The sequence below is a fragment of the Paroedura picta genome, chromosome 14 (assembly GCF_049243985.1).
Source record: "Paroedura picta isolate Pp20150507F chromosome 14, Ppicta_v3.0, whole genome shotgun sequence".
In the NCBI taxonomy this organism is placed as follows: domain Eukaryota; kingdom Metazoa; phylum Chordata; class Lepidosauria; order Squamata; family Gekkonidae; genus Paroedura; species Paroedura picta.
Genome location: NC_135382.1, coordinates 16548856 through 16566332, shown reverse-complemented (window position 1 = coordinate 16566332; position 17477 = coordinate 16548856).

Sequence of the window (17477 nt, the reverse complement as noted above, 5' to 3'; positions counted from 1 at the left end):
TAGAACACAGGAAGAGAGAGAAAGAGTTTTGTTTTGTGTGAATTCTCTCCTCCAGCATGTGGCCAGGTCTTACATCTTAAACCCCCAGGAGGTGAGCGTCAAACAGTTCGTTATTTCCTCTGCGGGCTTGAAAGGTTATCAAAAACACTCAAGTGCTCTGAAAAGAGATTAAGCCCTGTTCTTTTCCAGGCTTCAAGAGTGAAGTGAACCAAAGACTTCAAGCCACTGCAGGGCAACAGAAAGCTCTTGGGCAGCATTGGGAATGGAGGATTAGGACCAAGGAACTCCCAGAGAGGAAAGACACTTCCAGATAGTCTTTCATCAATAGTTGGTTGGGTGGTTGGGTGGTTAGTTGGTTGGTTTATTTATTTTATAGCCCACCACTCCATGGCAACTGGCTCGTGGTGGGTAGCATCGTAAAACATCACAATAAAACCCCAATAAAACAGAATTTAAAAATATGCACCCAGATGGCAAAACTATCACTTCCCCCTCCTCAACAGGCCTCCAGCAACATGTGCCTTGAGGCATAGATGGTAGGAGAGTGGCAGATGCTCTAGCCATTTTGCGGAGGGGCCCTACATCTTAATCACCCTGGCCTCAACCAAAGACCTGGTGCAAGAACTGTGTCTTGCAGGCCCTGCAGAACCGCAAATGCAATTCCTGATACCCCAACATTTCCCCAGATGGGAGTTTTATAAGGAGCTGATCTTCCAACTCACTCCACCTCCAGCAGTGAGGGCAGCCTTTATTGGGGGGGGGGGGGGTGTTATTTTAGGCTTCAAGCATAGCTGTGGTGGAATAGCTCCGTCTTGCAGGCCCTGTGGGACTGATTTAGGGAGCATGTTCTCTTGGGAGCATGTTCTACCAGGCTGGGGTCAGAGTCAAAAAGGCCCTGGCCCTGGTCAAGGCCAACCTCACCTCCTTTGGCCTAGGGATCCTAAACAGATTTTAATCCGAAGACCGTAGTGCTCTTGGGCGATTTTAGGGGAGAAGGACAGTCCTATAGTAATTCATAACTGACTTGAAGGCCACTGAAATATTAGGTGAGGTAAGTTAGCATAAGCAGGGGCAAAAAGGAAGAGGGAGGAAGGAGGGAAGGCCACACAGTTAAATAGGCTTCTTGGGTAATTCTATTAAGATCTTTGTGACCAATGCAAAACTGATGCAAATATTATTGATGTAAACATACAGATCTGTAAATGAAAATCAAATCCTTGATCTGGAAGCTACAATTGGTTCAGAATGCTGCGGCCAGGATCCTCACAAATACACCATGGAGATCCCACATCCGGCTGGTCCTCCAACAACTCAACTGGCTTTCAAGTGAATTGCAGATTTGGCTTCAGGTTTGGCCTTCAAGGCCATATGCGGTCTGGGCCCAGTGTACCTGAGAGACTGTCTCTCTGCCTATACCCCCCCAAAAGCACTACACTCTGCCACCACTAACTGGCTAGTAATCCCTGGCCCCAAAGAAGCACGTTAGACTTCAGCAAGGGCCAGAGCCTTCTCTGGCCTGGCCCCCACCTGGTAGAACGAGCTCCCTGAAGAGATTAGGGCCCCGGCTGAACTCCCAGGGCCTGCAAAAGGGAGCTCCTCCACCAGGTATTCGACTGAGGTTAATCCAACCTAAAAACCTCCAGTAGTTCTCCTCCAGTCAGACCCACCATAATCTGCGTGATTCTGACCTCCCTAAGGGTTCTGTTAACATTATTCTATTGAACATTGTTCAATAAATTAATTATGGTAATCTGTTACATTTATATTCAAAGTTAGAATTGTTACTTATTGTTGTGTTATGACTGTTGCTTAATATACGATGTTCGATAGGAGGGTGGTCTAAAAATCTAATAAAAACAAGTAAATAAAAATAAAATCGCCAAGGAAAGTCTTTCCTTCTTGTTTCCTGCTTTGAAAGGACAAGGCCTTCAATGTATGGACTTCTGTCTGCGATGAACTTGGCCAACGCTTCATGGGCAAGACGTGGAAGATGGTTGTGCAAATGACTCGGTCCTCTCCTGTCTCTGTTTTTTATACGCTGTCCAAAAGAGAAGCCCGCGCATTCCCTCTGCAGCATGGTTCACATGCACCTCCTTGTCTTGTTCCTTCCGAATAATGTACAAAATCACTCTCGCCCCCTCCCCCTCTCTCCACGGATCCATGCAGCAAATGCCTGTGAAAGCCTCTCTTGGCATGCACATTTGGGCCTTTGAATCGGTTAATTTGGGTGGTTATGAATATTCAGCTTGGTGAACGAGGCCTCTGAAAGCTGTGATGCAACACAATGGCTGCCAATGACATCGGAGGCAAAAGACAGGGGAAGGAACGTGTGAGAAACATCCTAATGAACTGATCTGAGCTTGCGGCTCCATTTGATTAGAAGGCTCCGTCCAAAGACACCAAGGGATGTGACCTCACCCGATCTCGATTCACAGAAGCCAACTTGGCCGTCACTCTGCAACCCCTTTTGGAATTGCTTTCTGCATGAGTAGGAGGGAACAATGCATCCATCACAAGAGCTCCAACACAGGCGCCTTCATTTCCTCCACATGATGTACAGTCGTGTCTCATTTGTTGCCATTTTTTTATTTATTAATGAAAGCCCATTGAAATCCATCCAGTTCGGACCAGACAATCTTCTGCTAGTTTGCTGGGTGCGGTTGGCATTTCCGTGGCTTTAAACAGCTTGGGAATTGATTTTGGCGGTATCGTTTCCTGGACAACAGCCTTTCTTCAGCACGCAGGGTGACTCAGGAAAGGCCATTGCTCGGATCCGGAATTCATTTGGAGGATCATAAAACATAAACTGAAGGGGATGGGAAAGGAGGACTATGAGCTTCTGTGTTGTGAAAGTTCGTTCTGGCTGAGGTTGATTTGGAAGCCTGGAATAGGTGTAAGTTGTGGCAAAATGCTTCTACGGGGAAAAATCAGTGTTGGAACTCCAAGTCCTGATTGGGTCCAACTGCACAGACCAGGTCAGATGGAGTTGATACAGCCTTGCTCTCCAAACTTTTCCTCAGCAAATGTCCCTATCAACATTTCCTAGATGTTCTCTGAATACTCAAAATATCTGCCAAATACGGATAAACCTTGAATATCACATTTGATAAAATTTCACTACTTGATATTTGACTGTGTGGGGTAGGGGGCATTTGATAGGATTGCCATCTCTTGGTTGGGAAATACCTAGAGATTTGGGGAGGGGGAGCCTGAGGAGTGCAGGGTTTGGGGAGGCAAAGCCCTCCTGTAGGGTATGATGCCAGAGTTTGCCTTCCAAAGTGGCCATTTTCTCCAAGTTAGCTGATCTCATTTGTTTGGAGTTTGGTTGTAATCCCAGGAGATCTTCAACCACCACCTAGAACTTAATCTGCCAACACCCATCAGCTGGCAGGGGCTCATGGGAATTGTAGTCCATGAACATCTGGAGGACCACAGGTTGACTACCCCTGCTTTAAACCACATACATCTATCACATTTTTGCCTTTCCCTTCTTCTATAAGGTTTTCTCCCCGCCTCAGTTTCCCTCGGGATCTTCCTGTGAGGTAGTTTAAAGGAATAATGACAGGGCCAAAATCGTAGCTCTCTGGAGTCTTCCTTGAGCTCAACAAACATATGGAAGTACCTTGATGAAGATGTTGAGTCTTCTCCTTGACTTCTAAGGGCACTCTGTGCATCGGCAATTTACTTGGGTATCTTCGGGAGCAACCCTTGAGCTTACTGGGTTAATAGACTGGTATTCTTGAAGTAGAGTTGTCAGTCCCCAGTTGGGGGTGGGCGATCCTCTGTTTGGAGTCTCTCCCACCCATTTCATGGCTCTCATAAATGATGAGAAATTAGCTGTCTCCCCAAACAGACAAGCAGCCAGAAGTAAACATGACATTGCTACATGACGTAGGCATGTTGGTGACATCGCAGGGGTGACACTCTGGTTTATGGGCAAAATTCTGTGATATGAAGGTAATTTTACCATAGTGTTTAGCACAGTAACCATAGTGTTGCCCTCGACATGCCCACATCACTTCCGGGGGACATAGCCATGTTGTTTTTACTTCTTCCCTCACCACTCCCAGTAGGATCTCCCATTCCCCCACTGGCTGGTCCAACAGGCCTGTTAACCCTACCTTGAAGGTGGATGAGGATTCTGAAGGCATAGATCTTCTCCAGAGCAGTTCCCTCGCACGGATGTTGGCCTCTTCAGCAGTGTCTGAGCAGCATCATTGGCCTTACAGCTCTGTTTGTTTTTTAACCCTGGCAACGTAGCCAAAGCAAACACATAAACCAAATGGCTTCCTGTGGTCAGAAAAAAAACAAACAATTTGTTTTGATGGAAGGCTTATGGGTGCAAAAAGGCTCAAGGGTCTAGTGCAGCTGCCTAGGGAATGCTGTGGTGTAACTTCAGGCCCACCAGTCTGTCACAACGGATAACCCTCATGACAGAGAGTATGAGGGTTTCTGACTGGGGAGAAAGTTAGCCTGATAAGGGCAAGGAAAAATGATGATGGGGACTTTTCAGTGCGTCATTGAATTTCAGGAGTCCATAGTGTCTGTGGGCATCAGAGTGGTTAGTGTGGGGGAAACATTAAAACCTACAGGTGTTCAGTGCAACAAGAACCTGGCTCATTGTCAGCCATAGGTCCCCTGATGAGTTGTCTGGATCACTCCCTCAAGAGGTTACAGACTGACAGAAGTTGAGAGAAATTAGGGGCTTCTCCTTTAAGGCAAATTCATCACATGACCACCTGTGGCCAATCACGGGTCCTCTACCACGGAGGAGAGCCCCGATTCAAAGCAATGCGATTTTATAATATATTCAGGATTAAAAGCACTCTAAAATATCACACAATAAAGGTAGGGTCACTCCGGATCAATCTTTCTTGCTGTAGAAGGAAAATTTAAATCGCCCCAAATCCAAACGGAAATCGCATTCTGTGTAGAGGGCAGGGACTGAATCGATATGGGGTTGGAATAAAAGTTCCGTCCAGATCATGGGAGGTGATGGTACCGCTTTTCTCTGCTCTGGTTCGGCCTCACTTGGAGGACTGTGTTCAGTTTTAGGCACCCCAGTTGAAGAGGGATGTTGACAAACTGGAATGTGTCCAGAGGAGGGCAACAAAGATGGTGAGGGGTTTGGAGACCAAGACATATGAGGAAAAGTTGGGAGAGCTTGGTCTGTTTAGCCTAGAGATGAGACGACTGAGAGGGGATCTGATAACCATCTTCAAGTATTTAAAAGGGTGCCATATGGAGGATGGAGCAGAATTGTTCTCTCTTGCCCCAGAAGGAGAGACTAGAACAAATGGGATGAAATTAATTCAAAAGAAATTCCATCTAAACATCCGGAAGAAGTTCTTGACAATCAGAGCGGCTTCTCAGTGGAACAGGCTTCCTCAGGAAATAGTGGGGTTGGACATTTTTAAACAAAGGCTAGATAGCCATCTGACAGAGAGAATGATTTTCTGAGGGCAAAGGGGTGCCAGGTTATAGTAGATGAGCAATTGGGATGTGAGTGTCCTGCATAGTGCAGGGGGTTGGACTAGATGACCCATGAGGTACCTTCCAACTCTATGATTCTATGATTCTACGATTCTATGTCCTAGGTACAAATAATATGCATTAACTGGCAGAGGGGTGCTTGTGCACAGAATTCTGGGAAGCTCCCGTAAGTACAAAGAGGCAAGAAGAAAGAGGTATTTTTTTATCTCTAGGTTGTTGACGATTCTGCTAATCGAACTGCATCTCCAAGTATGCTCCCTTGTGCATATAATGTTCTTCAGACAGTAGCTTCAGATAGACCATTTACGCACTGGAGGTTTCATGCCAGGCTGCAGGCTGGAGTTTTAGTCATGGCAGGTTGTCCCACCTCTTCCTGCACCCACATGGGGGAGCATTTGACCTGGTGCACCTCATCTGCCCCCGATCTGTGCTCCTGACAGGGGGGTGGGGCAGTGAAGTTCCCAGTGCATAAACGGTCATAGTGTCCTCTTCAGATGCTGAGGAGTCCTTCAAAGGCCTTGGAAGTTCCCAGGTGCAGGCCGCTCGGAGCGCAGACCCAGTAAACCTGCCACAACAACCAGTTGTGGACCAGTCCCCAGTGAGCCGACAGACCAGGAACCATCTGCCAACATCTTGGGCCAGTCGTAGTTCTCTCAGAACTCTCTCAGCCCCATCAACCTCACAGGGTGTCTGTTGTCGGTAGAGGAAGTAAAAGCCACTCTAAGCTGCTTTGAGACACCTTCAGTCAATGAAAAATGGGGTATAAAAACCAATGCTTCTTCTGCTATGGAGCATCAAATCTTTGTGTCCTAAGCTTCTATTTGCTCCTTTTCTGTATCTGCCTAGAGTCCACTTTAGATTCTCATTTTTTATATTTAAAAAGTTTGTTGTGGATGTATGATCTTTCCCCACCATCAGGACTTTACCCCTCCAAAAATCCTTAAAAACAACAACCCCGACACACAAACCATTTACGGATTTCCTCAGCCCACAGAATAGGACTGTTCTTCCCCCATCCGAAATGTTAAACATTGTCTGCGGATTGTAGGATTCCTGGGTGGGGCAGGATTTCACTTCCAGCCTGAAATCCAGCAATGGCTTCTAAAATACAGTCCTCCGAAGATTGGATCCAGCTGTTTCGCAGGTGCAGCGGGGCTCTTTGCTGAGGAAGCTTATCCACTTAAAAATTGCAGCCTATCTGCATCACTAAACAGGACTATTTTGGAGCATTAAAGCATAGGCAATTTCTCCCACTTGTGATTAGGCAAAGTCATTAGTCTTCATTTAAGCCACAGGCAGCTGCAGCAGCAAGAGATCATCTGGCACTGCGATCCCAGCAGCAGAAAGCAACTGAAAAACGCAATGGCAAGACCAGACAACCACCTTAGCCCATAGAGCAGAAGGAAGGCGCCTTGCTCCTGACTTGCCAGCCCTCTCCCATCGGAGCAAGATGCTGAAGGGGAAAAAGGCGCTGTCAGGGACCCTGACACCAAACCTGGGCACAGTCTCCTGAGAACCGCCTTTTGATTACATCTGAACCATGATCTCTGCTGGACTTAAGCTGATATAAGCCAGTGTCCCCAAAGGGTTAGAGTTTGCAAGGCACCCTTGGAATTTTGACACAAAGGAAGAAGAAGAGAGGTTTTGTACTGTAATTTTTATAACCCGGAGCCTTAAAGTGGCTTACAAACACCATTCCCTTCCTCTCCCCATAACAGGCACCCTGTGAGGTAGTGAGGCTGAGTGAGCTCTGAGAGAACTGTAACTGGCCCAAAGTTACCTAGCTGCAGGCATGTAGGGGAGTGGGGAATCGAACATGGTTCCTCAGATTAGAAGCTGCGGATCTTAACCACTGCACCAAGCTGGCTCTACAGAAAGGCTGGCACTGAAGGTGGAGCAAAACAAAATGGCTGCCACAAGGAGACCACAAAATGGCTGCCACAGGAAGACCACAAAATGTCAGGGACTGAGGTTCTATATGTAACTTTAATAGTAACAATTCAACATTTCAGGCAGAAGTTCTGCTTAATGGGATGCCTTTTAATCTGCACAGCCAATCAGAAGCTGAGCTTGCAGATGCCTCAACTAGCTCCTCCCACTTTCTAAAAGCACTTGATAGATACCCCTGATATAAGTGATTTGAACCATTATTGTTTCATTTTTCGCTGAAAAGCAAGATACAATAAATAAGCATATAAATAAAACTCTGAAATCCACAGTCTCTTCAGTGGATGTCCTTATGGACTTGGGCTCAAGGAAAACACACACACATTTATGTTGGCTTAAACAAGGCCTTTATTATTACTCTGCAGGGGTGTTGGTGCAGCATAGGGGAGGAGCCTGACTTGCAGTCAGCTGACCATGTGAACCCGAACCCCAGCAGCACCCTGGGGCCCACCTGTGTATGAGTAGCTTGGAGAAAAGGAGGGCAAGTGGTGATAAGATAGCTGGGCTTAATTATGTAAAAGGTAGACATGTTGAAGGAGGGGTCAGCTTGTTTACTGCAGAAAAACTAGGAGCGATGGTTCAAATTACGGGCGAGGAGGCTCCACTTAAATATTAGAAAGCATTTTCTGATGACAAGGTTTGTAGATGGAATATCCTACCTCAGAGAGTGGTGGAGTCTCCTTCACTGGAAGCTTTTAGGAGGAGAATGCACAAGCATCTGCCAGGAGTGTGTGATTTTTAACTCCCCAAGAATTTAGGGTGTGTGTGGCTAGACTGGATGGGATTTGGGGATCTCTTCCAGCTCTGTGTGATTCATGGAAGTCAATATTGTCTACTCAGACCAGCGGTAGCTTTCCAAGGTTTCAGGAGGATGTCTCTGACATCGTCTACTGCTTGGTCCTGTTAACTGGAAAAGCTGGGGATTCACCCTGGGCCCTTCTGCATGTCAAGTAGATGCTCTTCCAGTGAACCACAGCTCCTCCCCAATAAACAGCACAAATACAAGAATTTCCATGTTAGCATGCCAGGATTCCAAATAGTCACAGATCCTGCATAACCCATATCACTCAAGAAGCAGGAGGTAGAGTTCTAAAAGCACAGGGAGAATGGGAGCTCTGAGACTTACCTGTCATTCAAATAATTCAAGGACAAACATCCATTGTCCTGAAAGAGGCAGGTGAAACGCCCCACCTATGGAAACTATCTCGAAACTCTATAAATCTTGACATCTGTAGACCTGCTCAAACGGCCTGTTTGCCTCCCTTGAAGAAGTATGTGGTGCTGAATTTGAGCCCCAAATCCTGACAGGTCTGGTGAACAAACTGAGTGGAATGGTGAAGAAGGACTGGATTTGCGGACCTTCTCAAGGGTCAACTTTAGCCCGTGACATTTCTTTCCTTGCTCTTCTTTCCCCCCAATGCTTTGCGGGAGGCACATACAAAACAGTTCCTTCCATAATGTTTCCATTTAGTTTTTCGCGCAGGGTTTGAAAGGTCCATGAGCGTCTTGTGGCAGCAGACCCACATTCTGGCCATCCGTGTTGCCTCTGATTAAATCCAGTTTACCCTTTCCTTTCCTTTCCCCCTCCCCCGAGAGCTCTTCTTGCTTGCTGGCCCCTATTTCCAATTTCCCCTTCTTCCCCCTTTGCTTTCATGAGGAGCCAACTTAACACAGTATCAGCAGAATCTCAGCAGCAACTGTGGCTTCCACCAGAGTGAATTGATTTAGGAGCGAGGCTCGCTCTTAAAGATGGGGTTTGCAGTGTGTCCGTATGACTAATAAGGGTTTGGAAGACAGTGAGGCACACCAGAGGGCTAACCTCATCCCTACCCATCCATAGCGAGTGGCCTCGGCTGTGATCTCGTGCCAGGGGCCTCGGCCTGGCACCGCCTCTGTGAGCAAAGAGGAAAAGAAGGCTGCTGACCTTGGCTGGAAAGGTTTGCGTCTGTGGACACAAGGGGAATACTCAGCGCACGGATGAGTGCAGGACTGGGACCTTGAACGGGCCACTACTGACAGTCCAGACAAATGTGAGTCATAAAGGACATCGGAAGAGCTGAACTGAATCAGACCCAATGTCTATCTTTTCCAGCAGGTGGGCAGCACCACATGCGATACCCACCAGCACCAAGACGGCAACCTGCTTGCTTCCTATTTACTTATTGGTTTTATCTATTATATTTATATACCGCTCTCCTGTAGTTTCCAGATCAAGGTTAAGGGCAGGCCTGCGTGGAGCGAGTTGCAGAAGTCCAGTCTAGAGGTGACCGTTGCATGGATCACTGTGGCTTGGTGTTCCGGGGCCAAGTAGGGTGCTAGTAGTTTGGCTTGGCATAGGTGGTAAATTGCCAGCCAGGCTACTGTGGTGATCTTAGCCTCCATTGAGAGGGTGTCTCACAGAGTGTCTGTTGTGTGGAGAGGAAGGGAAGACTCCTTCCAGCAGTGAGAAGCAGAGTATAAAACCCAATTCTTCTTCTAAAATCAACCACCAAAACTCTGCCATTAGAGCACGCTGCACCTGTTCACCCCAATTTTTGAGTATTCCACCTCTAAAATTCTACCCTATCTGTTGACTTTCCAAAGCCTTTTAAGGGTGCTTGTTTTGGCCAGACTAAATGCTCACTCCTTAGCAATTACGAGGGATAAGTTCCTGTATTTACCTTTTGGGGAACTAATCTGTCTTTGTCCCTTAGGTAAGACAGATAGGATAGCACATCTCCTTGTGGAGTGCCGATTGTACGCTGATCTCAGGCCTTATATTTTACTGTGTTTGCAGGTTCATTCAGACATACATCCCTATGATTTAGTTACCTGTTTCCTTTCAGACAGGGAACAGGTGGACACTAGCAGTTGCAAATTTTTTTTACTCCTTTTGTTTGTTGAGTGATAAGTGATTAACAACATCTCATGTGCAAGATCCATGTATCATAGAAATTTTATTGGATAAAAGGAAAGGAATCATATCTTCACATCTCTTTAGCTGGACACTCTTGTCATCCTCACACACTTCTTGCACTTGAGCCCAGACATATTATCTGCACTGATATTACTTATACTCTGTATAATCTGCCAGAGGCTGTACTAGTCTGTCCTTCCTTTGTTCCTTCTTCCTCTCCAAGGATATCCTGTTCTGCTAGTTTAGCTGAGAGACTAGGCCAGTAGTGATTCTGCAGAAATGGTTGGAAGACTTTGAATATGCAAAGAGGAGCAGAGCACCAGGTCTCTTAAAAGAGCAGAATAGGCTACATTAAGAAGAGAAAACACACTTTGTATAGAAGGAGGCAAGAGAGATTCCTAGCAGTCTGCCTAAGTGTTTTCTGCATTTTATCTGTTTTGGAGGAAAACGGGGAGAAAGTGTGCTCAAAAGAGTCTCCACATGAGTCAATCAGGACATAAGTGAAGAGTATTTGAAAAATAACAGGAAGTTCCTGTTCTAACTATGCTTCATCCACATCAGCTCCGATGCTCCCTGCAGAGTATTCTTCTGATATTGCTGATTCATGCACACTACAGATCTTGCAGAAATATCCTCTATAAACATGACTAGCAACTGTTCCCTTGTAATTTTGACTATATCTGTGACACGTGGACAGGGCCAGCATCGTAGGTCGGCTTAGTTGGGCCTTCACCAGCCGATAAAAGTAGCACATGGGTCTTATCCCTCGTTCTTAATCTAGGCTAACTGTAATCATGACCAAGTCACTATATCTCTTTCTCAACATCTCTCTCAAGTTTCTTTCGAAATATCTGTTAATTTGACTCGCCGGTGCCTTGTCTTTCTTCCCAACAGGGACTCAAAGTGGGAAAGGGAGTCCGGTTATACTCTCTCGCCTATGGTTGGCAGTCTCCACTTGGGGATTGGACATCCCCCAGTTTGAAGCCCCTCCCTCCACTTTTGGGCTCTCAGAAACTAGAGGGACTTACCAGGCATGGGGAGGTTGGTGACACACAGGTTGGTGACATCTGTGGGGGGATGCTTAGGTTGAAATTTCAGGCTAAATCTCCATGGCAAGAAGTTAATTCTACCATAGAGTTTTTGCCCCAAAGTCAGAGCGTCCCCCCTGACATCACCAATGTCATTTCTGGGCAACATCAGCTTGTTTTGTGAATTGTCAATGCTTCTCCTTGCTCCCGAAACTTCCCTCCCACCCCCTGCCAATTGTCACAAGGGACCTGGCAACCCTACTCTCACACTGGGCTTATAAAACTGATGCTGACACTGACTTTACCTTGGAGTGATATCCCCGTGCAAAGATTCAGAATGTTGTGTGCATCTCAGCTACTCACTTTGACTCCAGGCTGACAAAACTGTCGGTACAAGTCCAGGTGAACAGCTGCTGGAGCGCTCTTGGAAACGTCACCCTGTTGAATGACAGCCAGTGTGGTGTAATGGTTAAGAGTGGATGACTCTAATGTGGAGAGCTGGGTTTGATTCCCTACTCCTCCACATGCAGCCAGCTGGGGAACCTTGGGTCAGTCACAGTTCTCTCCAAGTTCTCTCTCCCACAACAGGTGCTTTGAAAGGGAAGGTTGTAAGCCTCTTTGAGACACATAAGGCCTGCTGGGTGACCCTGGACCAGTCACAGTTCCCTCAGAACTCACTCAGCCCCACCTGCCTCACAAGGTGCCTGTTGTGAGGACAGGAAGGTGTTGGGACTTTAAGACTTAGCTGGGGCCTGAGCCCCTCCAGAGAAATTAGAGGTGCAGAGTAACATAACATTTTGAAAGTATGCAGTTATTAGTTACCTTTGTGGATGAGGCACAGATCCATACTCATAGTGTTTAAAAGAGAATCTGTACTGGGAAATATTATTTACAAAAATATATCATATTCATCTGCTTTAATCTCCTTACTGAAGCAGTGCACAAAAACATAAAGGGTAGTTACAAAAAAACAAACAAACCCACACACATTGCAAGCCCCTATGGCTAAGCTGCAGCCAGTCTACATGCTGCACATCTGCACACGGAGAGAGCAGAGAGTCTAAGGGCTCTTTGCTTGCTTGAAAAAAAGACACACACTGAGCTTCTTCTTCTTGAAGAAGCAGAAAGTGGGCAGGAGTCCACCTTAAATAAAGGAATCCCCAGAGCACATGCCAGGGACTTTCCACTGCTTATGGGTGAAATTCCCAATATTGGCCACCCTGTACCACTAGTGAGCACAAAGGTACAGTTTAGCTGCTTAAACAGTTTAACAACAGCCGTTCAAGACTGACTTCACCAAATTACTTGCTGATTGCAATTCCAACAGAATGGAAGGTGACTGTAAGCCCCTTTGAGACACATGGGGCCTCCTGGGTGACCCTGGACCAGTAACACTTCCCTCAGAACTCTCTTAGCCTCACCTGCCTCACAAGGTGCTTATTGTGGGGAGAGGAAAGGAAGGTGATTGTAAGCCGTTTTGAGACTCCTTGGGGTAATGAAAAGTGGATTACAAAAAAACAGCTCTCCTCCTCCTTCTTCTGAAAAGACTTGGCCATTTGGTTGTAGGAGTGCCTTGCCTGGCTCTTCACCCCATGCTCATGCCAATTGCTTCCCAGAATAGCAGCTTCAATCAGGTGGCTGGATAGGTGAAAGAAAGATCTGGGAGAGTAATCCATCGGAAATTTTCACATCAGACCATGACAAAATATTGGTATTTCATTCATCCAGAAGTCAAGAGAGATGCAGCAGGTGCAAAACTCTTTTGTTAGCTCAGGATGCTTTTCAGCTGCAATATTATTATTGTTGTTACTGTTACTAGATTTCTAAACCACCCCTGTCCCCTAGGACTCCCAGTAGGCCGTTTGCAGCAGGGATTTTGGGGAAAGGTACTGACAATCAGCCAAGAGAGTGTTGGCAGAGTTTCAGCATGCAAAGAAGCAGAGCACCAGGCTGCTTAAAGACTACAATCGCTTTCTTAAGAAGAGAAGCCAACTTTGTGTGTCCGAGAGAGAAAGAAAGAGTCCTAGTAGTATAACTGTTCTGTTCATTCTGTTTGTCAGTTCTGGAGGCAAGCAGGGAGGAAGTGTGCTGAAAGGAACAGGAAGTCTCCAAATGAGCCAATCAGGACACAGAGGAGATTATTTGAAAAGCATCTGGAACTTCCTGTTCTAACTATGCTAACTCCACATCTTCTCTGATGCCCCCTGCAGGATATTCTCTTCTATCATGCCCACTACAGATCTGGCATATTCCAACAGAGAGAACTGGGCTTTCTAGCGAGGCTATCTCTATTAACGCAGCTCTGCTTGACTGTATTTGCATCTCACCGACCCTTTGCAGGCGCTTAGTGAATGGGACGGAAGGCTGCTGCTGTTTCATAACCCAACTGTTTGGCCAGAGGCCACCAACTAGCATTCTGGCCCTAGATGGAGGATCCCTGCCGTTTGAGAGGTACCTTGCGATGAGTGAGCCTCAGCCAGAGGGAGTCATACAATCCCTTTAGAAAGGAACCTCTGGTCCAAAGGCCTCCGGCTCATTAACCACAAGTGGCCGCAGGGGAGACGTGGTTCTTGGCTTTTCTTCCCGCCCACACTACATTTAGCGTTCCAGGCTCTGCAGGGCCAAAGGCCTGGTGAGGAATTGGTTGCCTTGGCCTCTGTTTTGCAGGCTCTGTGAAACTTCCAGTAGGGAAACACATTTTTAAAAGAAGGTGGTCTAAACAAGGGCAGCCTAGGATCCATCCAATGGTTCTCTCTGCAGCAGGGAGGTCTTTTGGGGCATGAGCTGCCTGTTCGCTTCCCATACTTGGGACGGATGGCAATCACCAAAGACCACCCCCCCTCCAGTCTGCCCAAAAGTAAGGATGCCATCCTCCTAGTGGGAACTGGGGAATCAGCTTGTTGTAGTGGATAGGAGCATGGACTTCTAATCTGGCGAGCCGGGTTTGATTCCCCGCTCCTCCACATGCAGTCAGCAGGGTGACCTTGGGCTCGCCACAGCACTGATAAAGCTGTTCTGACCGAGCAGTAATATCAGGGCTCTCTCAGCCTCATCTCCCTCACAGGGTGTCTGTTGTGGGGAGAGGAAGGGAAGGTGGCTAAGCCGCTTTGAGCCTCCTTCGGGTAGAGAAAAGTGGCATATAAGAACTAACTCTCTTCTTCTTCTTCTTCTTCTTCTTCTTCTTCTTCTTCTTCTTCTTCTTCTTCTTCTTCTTCTTCTTCTTCTTCTTCTTCTTCTTCTTCTTCTTCTTCTTCTTCTTCCAGTTCATCTCCAGACTACATAGAGTCTCCCACTGGTGAAAAGAAGTTGTTTTTTATATGCCACTTTACCAGGAGTCTCAAAGCGGCTTGCAATCTCCTTCCCTTCCCTCTCCCCACAGCAGTCACCCTGTGAGGTAGGTGAGGCTGAGAAAACTCTGACAGAACTTCTCTGTGAGAACAGCCCTATCAGGACTGTGTCAAGCCCAAGGTCACCCCGCTGGCTGCAGGTGCATCACAAAACACTTGGTACAAAATACACAGAGAAGCAAGCTAAAGAATTATGTGTTTTGGTGGTCATTGGCGTCAGCTCTGATTCGAGATAGAGAGGGTTTTTTTTAAAGAAATAGGGGGGGAATGGGATAAACAGAACTGCAGGAAGTCTCCTGCACCTCAGATGACACGTAGACCCTGCCTTTCAAAAATTCAGAGCCTGGGACTGCATCCTTGACCGTGTGCAAGGGTGACACAGCGGGTGGATTGGGAAGGCATGCCAAGAAGGAAAGACGCAAGAGGAAGATCTTTGCAGATCCCAGTCCCTGGTTGCCAGCTTTTCCCCACCACAAAACCCAACATCCCTCAGCAGGAACTCATCTTGCCATATTATCCTTGGACTGTTGCCTCATCGTAGTAAGGGCAAGGCACCTCTCCCTGTTCAAACTGCTAGGTCCTCTGTAGGAAAGAATGGAAAGGGGGTAGGCTTGGCCTGCTTTCCAAGCAGGGCTCGATAGCATTATTTAGTTCTGTCCCCAAAGAAACATTCTGCACCCACGGGAAAGGAGTGGGGAAGCAGCCCAATCTTGCTGTCCGGGTCGGCCGCCTAATGTTGATTTATGTGCCATATTTTTTTTCCAACATGAACATTTGAAATGGTTTAGAAATTTGTTAACCAGAGTCAAGTCAGTCCAGTATCAGCAAGAGATACCCCGGACAGCAAAACAGCTGTGTGCAGGGCAAGAGCAGGCTGTGAGGCAGGATCTGAGTCCAAGGCAGAAGGCAAGAATGTTCCCCCTTGCTCTGGGCCCATGGAGTAACATGGCTGCTGCCAGGATGGAACATCCCTAAGGAGGGTGTGTCTCAAGATGTGGTGCTGCTTATGTTACACTTTTTCCACAGTCCTTACCTCTGAAGGTGGAGGCGGAGAAGGAGGAGGAGGAATAAAAGTGAGAAGAAGGAGAAGGAGAAGGAGAAGGAGAAGGAGAAGGAGAAGGAGAAGGAGAAGGAGGAGAAGGAATAAAAGGCAGAAGAGGGGGAGAGGAAGAAAAAAAGAGGATGAGGAAGAAGAAGAAAGTGGAAGAAGAGGAAGGAGAAAGAAGGGGAAGAAGAAAAAAGGAGGAAGAAGAGAAATAGGAATAATAATAATTTTGTTTTATTTGTACCCTGTCCTTCTCTGGTCGCCTCAGGGCAGCTGACAAGTAAAAAACAATCATTCAATTTAGGCATTAAAACATTAAAAAAAATCTCCTTCTGATAATTTGAGCCTTTCTGAGGGTTGGCCAGAACCTAAAAGGATTTTTTTAAATTGGCGAATGGGTTGTCAGGCAGGGAGGCCAGCATCTATGTTCTTTTCCGGCCTCAGCTACAAGCCAGGCAGAACAGCTCCGTCTCATAGATACAGAGGCCTCAAAATGTTTAGGGCTTTAACAGTGAGGGTCAAAACCTTGAACCTGATCTGGTGCAGCTAGGAGAGCACAGGTGTAATTTGTGCTCTCCATTGGGTCCTCAGGAGTCCCTGAGTTATTGCATTCTGAACCAGTTGGAGTTCCTAGAGCACCTACAAGGGCAGCCCTGTGTAGAACAATTTACAGAAGTCTAGTCTGGTGGTGACCTTGCATGCTTTACAGTGGCTAAATTGGATGCCAATAGCTAAAGTGCAAGTTGTCATGCCTGACAAAGATGGTAAAATGCCTGGTGAGCGATGCTTGTGACCTGGGCCTCCATAGACAGAGAGGCATCCAGAATCACACTCCGTCTCCTGGCAGAGGAGAAGGAGAAAGAAGGAGAAAGAGAAGGAGTTGAAATCAGTTTTATACACACACACATACCCAGTGGAGGCAAGGGTCCTCTGCTGCGAGGCCCCACTTCCCTTTTCCCATCGCCAATCAGCTGGTTGGTGGAGAGATTTACTAGGAGAGAGAGGAAGGCCCGGGCAATGTGGTGATGTCACTTCCCGTTTACACAGGAAGTGTCATCATCAGGACAGTGTTGTTTTGGATGACATTCTGGTATTTAGGCCAAAACGCTATGGTAGAAGGCATTTTTATCCTAGAGTTTTAACCCAAATACAGAGCACCATCATGATGATGTAGCATGATGATATCACACCTGGGCCCTTCTCCTGTTCCTGGTAACCTAGTTCTTGTTGGCAGGGTTTAGATATGCCAGAGAATGGAGCACCAAGCTGCTTAAAAAAATTAAATAGTGGAAGAATACGAAGAACAATGGCAATTCTACATGAACTATCTTTTCAAGTGACCTCTAAAGAAGCCATTCAGATGTGGGAGAGGGGGAGGGAAGGAGGAATATGTTATTTTCTGTAACTGCTACTCTTATTCCTTTTGTATTTTCTAAAATAAAAATATTACTAAAAAGAAAACAATAATTTTATTTAGAAGAGAGACCAACATTGGATAGGAAGAGGAAAGAAGAGATTCCTAACTGTCTAGCTGTTGTCTGAAGCCATTCTGTTCATTTAGGATGCAAGTAGGGAAGATGTGTGCTTCCTATGGAGCCAATCAGGAGAGTATTTGAAAACATCAGGAAATTCATAAGCTAACTATGCTAAATACACATCTCTTCCAATGCCCCCTGCAGGACATTCTTCATATATTTCTGAATCAGGCACAATATAGATTT